We start from the raw sequence: 6,000 nt of genomic DNA, 5'->3' as shown, positions 1-6,000 counted from the left end.
CGCGGCGAGCTCGACGCACCCGCCGGCGACGTGTATTTAAATGAGGGGGCGGAGCCGCGGGCGTGGGCTGGCGTGGCTCCTCCCCAGCGGGCGGTAGACCCGGGAGTCCGCGGCGGAGTGAATAGCAGCGGAGGTTGCGCTGCGAAGGAAGGGCCCACGCCCTGGACCCGGCTGGCGGGAAAGTGGATAGCCTTCCCGGAGGAACTGTTGGAGCTGCTGAGAAAACCTGCGTAGGGGCACCGTGGTATAAATCTCTCGATTGTAGACACGGAAAAGAAAAAGAAAAGAGAAGTGAATTTGGGCTGACACAACTAAGATGGCCGGTGGAATATTTCGCCGGTTCGGTGACTCACGGTGGGTGGAGGAGGAAGGGTTAAAAACTTTGTGTGTGTGTGTGTAGATGAACTTCAAAACCGAATGTATTCCGGTATCTGAGAGCCTCATTTTGTGTCTGACCAGTATTTCTTAGAGAAGCAGGCGGCAATTCGATGAATGTTAAGCGTACATAGGTTATAATCCTTGCTCATGGGCCTTCTAGATGATCGCTCAAATGTAAAGTAAAACTGTGAACTTTTAGAATAAAAACAGGGAGAGGCTGGGGGTGTAGGGGTCAGTTGGTAGAGTGCACAAAGACATGGATTTGATTCCCTTCATCTCATAACCCGGGTGTGGTGGCATATGCCTGTGATCGTAGCTTTCAGGAGGTGAAAGCATTGGAAGGTTGAAGCCAACGGTAAGACTGTTTCGAGAAGAAAAAAAAAAAAAAGTAACAAAATCAAGGAAACTACCTGGCCTGTAACTTCAAGTCCCAAAAGTTATAGTCAATATTAAACATGAGGGCCTTTTCTTGGACATCTTCTTTAAGAACCAGGACTTAGGGACTGGCAAGATGGCTCAGCTGGTAAGAGCACTGACTGCTCTTCCGAAGGTCCTGAGTTCAAATTCCATCAACCACTTGGTGGCTCACAACTATATGCAATGAGATCTGATGCCCTCTTCTGGTGTGTCTGAAGACAGCTACAGTGCACTTACCTATAACAATAAATAAATCAAAACAAACAAACAAAAAACAGGACTTAGACTCCACCTACTTCCATTTTTTGAAACAGTCTCACTGTTGGCCCCTGGCTGACCCGAAACTCACTATGTAGATAGACCAGGCTGCTCTCCAACTCACAGAGACACCCCCACACACACACACACACACACACACACCCTGCCTCAGCCTCCTGTGAACCACAGGTCCAGCCTGTGTCAGCAAATTGTATTGCTGACCTGTATGCAATATCTTCAACATTGCTTTACTACACACTAGTGACCCCTCCTCGGGTTGAGAGCGTCACACTTGGCTTCACACAAGGTGTCAACTAAGCCAGCATGACAAAGGTTAGGTTCTAATTCAATTGAGAAAAACTTTGTACAGAGGGCAGATATTAATGGTTCCGTACCAAGAGATTAAATGAACTCTGCCAGTCTGCAGTCAGTTTCCAACTAGAATCCTTGAGTCTTCTCACCACTCTGGGACACTTCTATCCCACTCTGGCCATTCAGCATGTTGGTGGTAAATGAAGACAACTTGAGACAAAAATCTCTACTGGTCAGTATTTTCTGACCATTTAAAAACACAGGGAAACAAAAGGATGGAGAGCTGGGAAGATCGCTCTTCCAAAGGACTTGAATTTGATCCCCAGCACCCACATGGGAAATAAAAACCATCAGTGACTGCAATCCCAAGGGTTCCACTGCCCTCTTCTGGTATCTCTGGGCACTGCATGCACATGGTACACAAACAGTTATGCAGGCAAGACATAAAAATAAATCATTTTCTTTTCTTCTTCTTCTTCTTCTTCTTCTTCTTCTTCTTCTTCTTCTTCTTCTTCTTCTTCTTCTTCTTCTCTCTCTCTCTCTCTCTCTCTCTCTCTCTCTCTCTCTCTCTCTCTCTCTCTCTCTCTCTCTCTGATTTGTTTTTCAAAATAGCATCTCACTGTGTAGCCCTGGCTTCCCTGGAACTCACTCTGTAGACCAGGCTGGCCTCAATGAATTTACCAAGATCAGCTTGCCTCTGCCTCCTTCATGCTTGGATTAAAGACATGCACCACCATCAATCCGGCCAATAAAATGTTTTTAAAGCAAAACAAACAAAAGAGATGTGATGGAGCATGACTTTAATCCCAGCATTCAAGAAGCTGAGGCAGGGAGCTGGAGAGATGGCTCAGTGGGTAAGAGCACTGACTGCTCTTTTGAAAGTCCTGAGTTCAAATCCCAGCTACTATATGGTGGCTCACAACCATCCATAACCAGATTTGACTCCCTCTTCTGGTATGTCTGAAGACAGAAGCTTAGGCAGATGAGTCTCTGTGAATTTGATGCCAGCCTGACAGGGTTACATACATACTAACTAGACTGGAACCGAGAGAGTTGAATAGGGGCTTAGCCACCAGAAAAGGAACCCATGAGAAGGTTCCAACTGCCCACTATGATTGGCCCTGGTCTGTGTCTCTAAGAATAGACGTATGTTGGCATTTCCACCAGCACTTGCCCTTGTTACTACCACAAAATTATCTTGAGATTTCTGTTAAACTTAGTCATGGACAAAAGTAGCTCAGAGTGGACTAAATATACACAGTCCATAGATAAGTCTCAAACAACCACACCGCCACAAGCCCATGAGGTCACGAAGGGCCAGTGTTCAGACTATTTTAAGCCAGTCTAAGGCTCACAGTTGACAATCGGCTCTGAGACAGCAGCAGTTGCCTATCTCTCTGAGCAAATCCTACACCATGCCACAGATGGTCTTTAGTGATAGGGATGAGGATAAATCTATCTTGAAGTCTCAGTGACCAAGAAACAAGATACTGAGAAATCTGGGAACCTAGCCAGCTCAGGCTGTGCTCCACAGAGCCAAACCTTACAGAAGGCATAGCCTCACACTGGTAGAGAAATGATTGGTTTTACTCAAGTCTTCCAGCCTCATTGACTTAGCTACATTGATGTAGCTACACTACGTCAGGCCAGGCATGGTCGCGCATGATTCCCAGTGATTCTAGCACTTGGGAGCTTGGGAAGAGAGGAACAAGAGAAAAAGAGAAACGCTGCAAGTTCTATCTGTCAGTCAGCACACACACACACACACTCAGAACCTAGGCATGTAGCTCAATGTTCTAGCATATGCCCAACATGTCTAAGGCCCTGCGTTTAGCCCCTAGACTTAATAAAATACACGACCTCTATCAGAAGTAGGAGATATTTACTCGTTGTACTGTGTTAAGATTCCTGCTTCCCTAATTTATTTATTCAGTAGGAATCTGTTGACCATTTTTGTTTGTCTTGGGTTTATAAAAACCAAGGCCTCAATACACAGAGCAGGCTGGCCCCAACCGGTCTTGGTCTCCAGATACTCCTGCCTTAGCCTCTCTAGTTGCCAACTAGTAGCAACTAGTAGGGATGCAAACTAACCTACCCACCTGCTGATGAACGTGTTTAAACTATTGCGGGCATTGGTTAAGATCTGGCATATGTGAGAGATAAACAAGAGGGCTGTTTAAAGATGTAAGATCGTGGCACGTGGAAGTACACATCACTAAGCCTTGAATTCCAGCACTCAGGAGGCAGAAGCAGGCAGATTTCTAAGAATTAGGCCAGCCTGGTCTACAGAGAGAGTTCTAAGACAGCCAGGGCTACCCAGAAAAACCCTGTCTTGAAAACCCAAAAGAGAAGACAAACAAACAAACAAACAAAACAAAATTTAAGTTCAAGACTCTGAGGAGATGGAAATTCGCATCTATGAGGAAGAACTATGTTTGGAAGCACGGGTCCCAGCTAAGGCTAGATGACTGCAGATTCAAAACTAGGCTAGGCAACCTGTCTGTAATGAGCGGGAGAGATGGGAAAACCAGAGAACTGGACATGGCTCAGCTCTTACAGGTGTCTAGAAAGTTAAAGAAAGCAACAGCCCAAGTGGGGAATAAGAGGGCTGTAAGTTAAAGGATGTACCTTTGGAGCGGATTCTCAACACTGTGACAGTTCATCAGGAGACAGTCCATGTAGAAAGTAATATTTTTTAAAGATTTATTTATTTATTATATGTAAATACACTGTAGCTGTCTTCAAACACACCAGAAGAGGGCGTCAGATCTCATTACGGATGGTTGTGAGCCACCATGTGGCTGCTGGGATTTGAACTCAGGACCTTTGGAAGAGCAGTCAGTGCTCTTACCCGCTGAGCCATCTCACCAGCCCGAAAATAATATTTTTATTGAGTTAAAAACACACAGGAGAAGCCGGGCATGGTGGCACACGCCTTTAATCCCAGCACTCGGGAGGCAGAGGCAGGCAGATTTCTGAGTTCGAGACCAGCCTGGTCTACAAAGTGAGTTCCAGGACAGCCAGGGCTATACAGAGAAACCCTGTCTCGAAAAAACAAAAAAACAACCAACCAATCAAAAAAAAAGTCTGAAGGCTTAAAGAAGGGACATATGTCTCTCTAGAATATCTTCACATCTTCCAGATTGTTGCACAACAACAAACAAGACAAAACAAACAAACATACTTCCCCCACCACCACACCAAAAAAAAAAAAAAAAACCCAAACAAACAAACAATGATTTTCTAGTGAAGGAAAATCACAGAAAAGAGCTAAAAAAAAAAATCTCTGAATGCATTTCCCCCTAGGTCACAGGCTGACTTGTAAGACTGCGGGTATAGAGCAAGGATCCCAATTCCCCCAGAAAACAACAGCCAGGGGGTAATAAACTGAATGGAGCTTTCAGCAGCTTTAAAGGGCCGAAGAAGTAGATTGACCTTAAGGTTTAAACCATGCTGAGACAGAGTAGCCTTGGGTAAACACTTCTCAGAAAGGCAGAACCCTGAAGTAAAAGACTGGCACTCTAAGAAGGACCTTGCCCTGGATTAAAGGGCAAGACTACAATAGATCAGCCATTATAAAGCTCAACACATTCCCCAGTGAGATCAAGGTTATTCATTCTGAAAGAGAAACATTTGGAGTGCGTTGTTCTTGTGTGCACACGTGCATGCTTGTGTGCATGCATGTGTGTGTGTGTGTTGTGTTGTTGTGCTGGTGGTAGGTTCATTTGTTTTTGTGGGAAGTTTTGTTTTTCAGAGTGTAGCTCCGGCTGGTCTGGAACCCAGTACATAGATCAGGTTGCCCTTAAACTCAGAGTTCCATCTGCCTCTGCCCCTCGAGTGCTGGGATTAAAGGGGCATGCCACCTCTGCCTGGCTACACCCCAGGCTGTCATTAAAAATGACTTTGAACTGATCATTCTGCCTTCACCTCAGGAGTTGGAATTGCAGGCATGAGCCTCCGCCACACCTAACTGTAATTCCTCTTATGGGGAAATCAAAAGTTAGTATCCGATGTTTTTTTTTTTGGCACTAAGAGGGGGAGTTGAAGGAAAAGCATATTTGCCTCGTGATTTGAAGTGCATTCACATTATCTTACCAGTTAGGGCATCCCCTTTGGGAGAGGAAATGGGGTCAAGGCCACTTGGGTAACTCGGGTCCCAGATCTTCATTGGTTTAGATTCTGTGCCTACTTCTTTCCATCTCAGTGTCATTGTTTCCCAACTGTTTCTGGGTACGACCAGTTCTTGAGATTTAATTTATCCTTTGGCAGGGTGATGGTGGTGGGGATGTTTTGTTTTGTCTTGTTTTGTTTTGTTTGAGACAGGGTCTCATGTAGCCCAGGCTTGCCCCAAACTCAGTATGTAGTAAGGTGACACGGAACTCCTTAATCCTCCTGCCTCCGCCTCACAAGCCCTGGAATTCTGGAATTGCAGATGGACACTTTTACCTGGTCTTGAACAACCAACCTTTTAGATCACATATGAAAGAAGCCATGAGCTGTTAGGTGGTGGTGGTGCATGCCTTTAATTCCACCACTCAAGGCAGAGGCAGGCAGATCTCTGTTCCATACCAGTCTGGTCTACAGATCCAAGATAGCCAGGGCTACACAGAGAAGCGTAGTATCAGAAAACCAGGA

Source organism: Mus caroli, unplaced genomic scaffold (assembly GCF_978045245.1).
Source record: "Mus caroli unplaced genomic scaffold, Mus_caroli_1 scaffold_10, whole genome shotgun sequence".
NCBI classification, from domain to species: Eukaryota; Metazoa; Chordata; class Mammalia; order Rodentia; family Muridae; genus Mus; species Mus caroli.
This window is presented reverse-complemented; position numbering follows the sequence as displayed.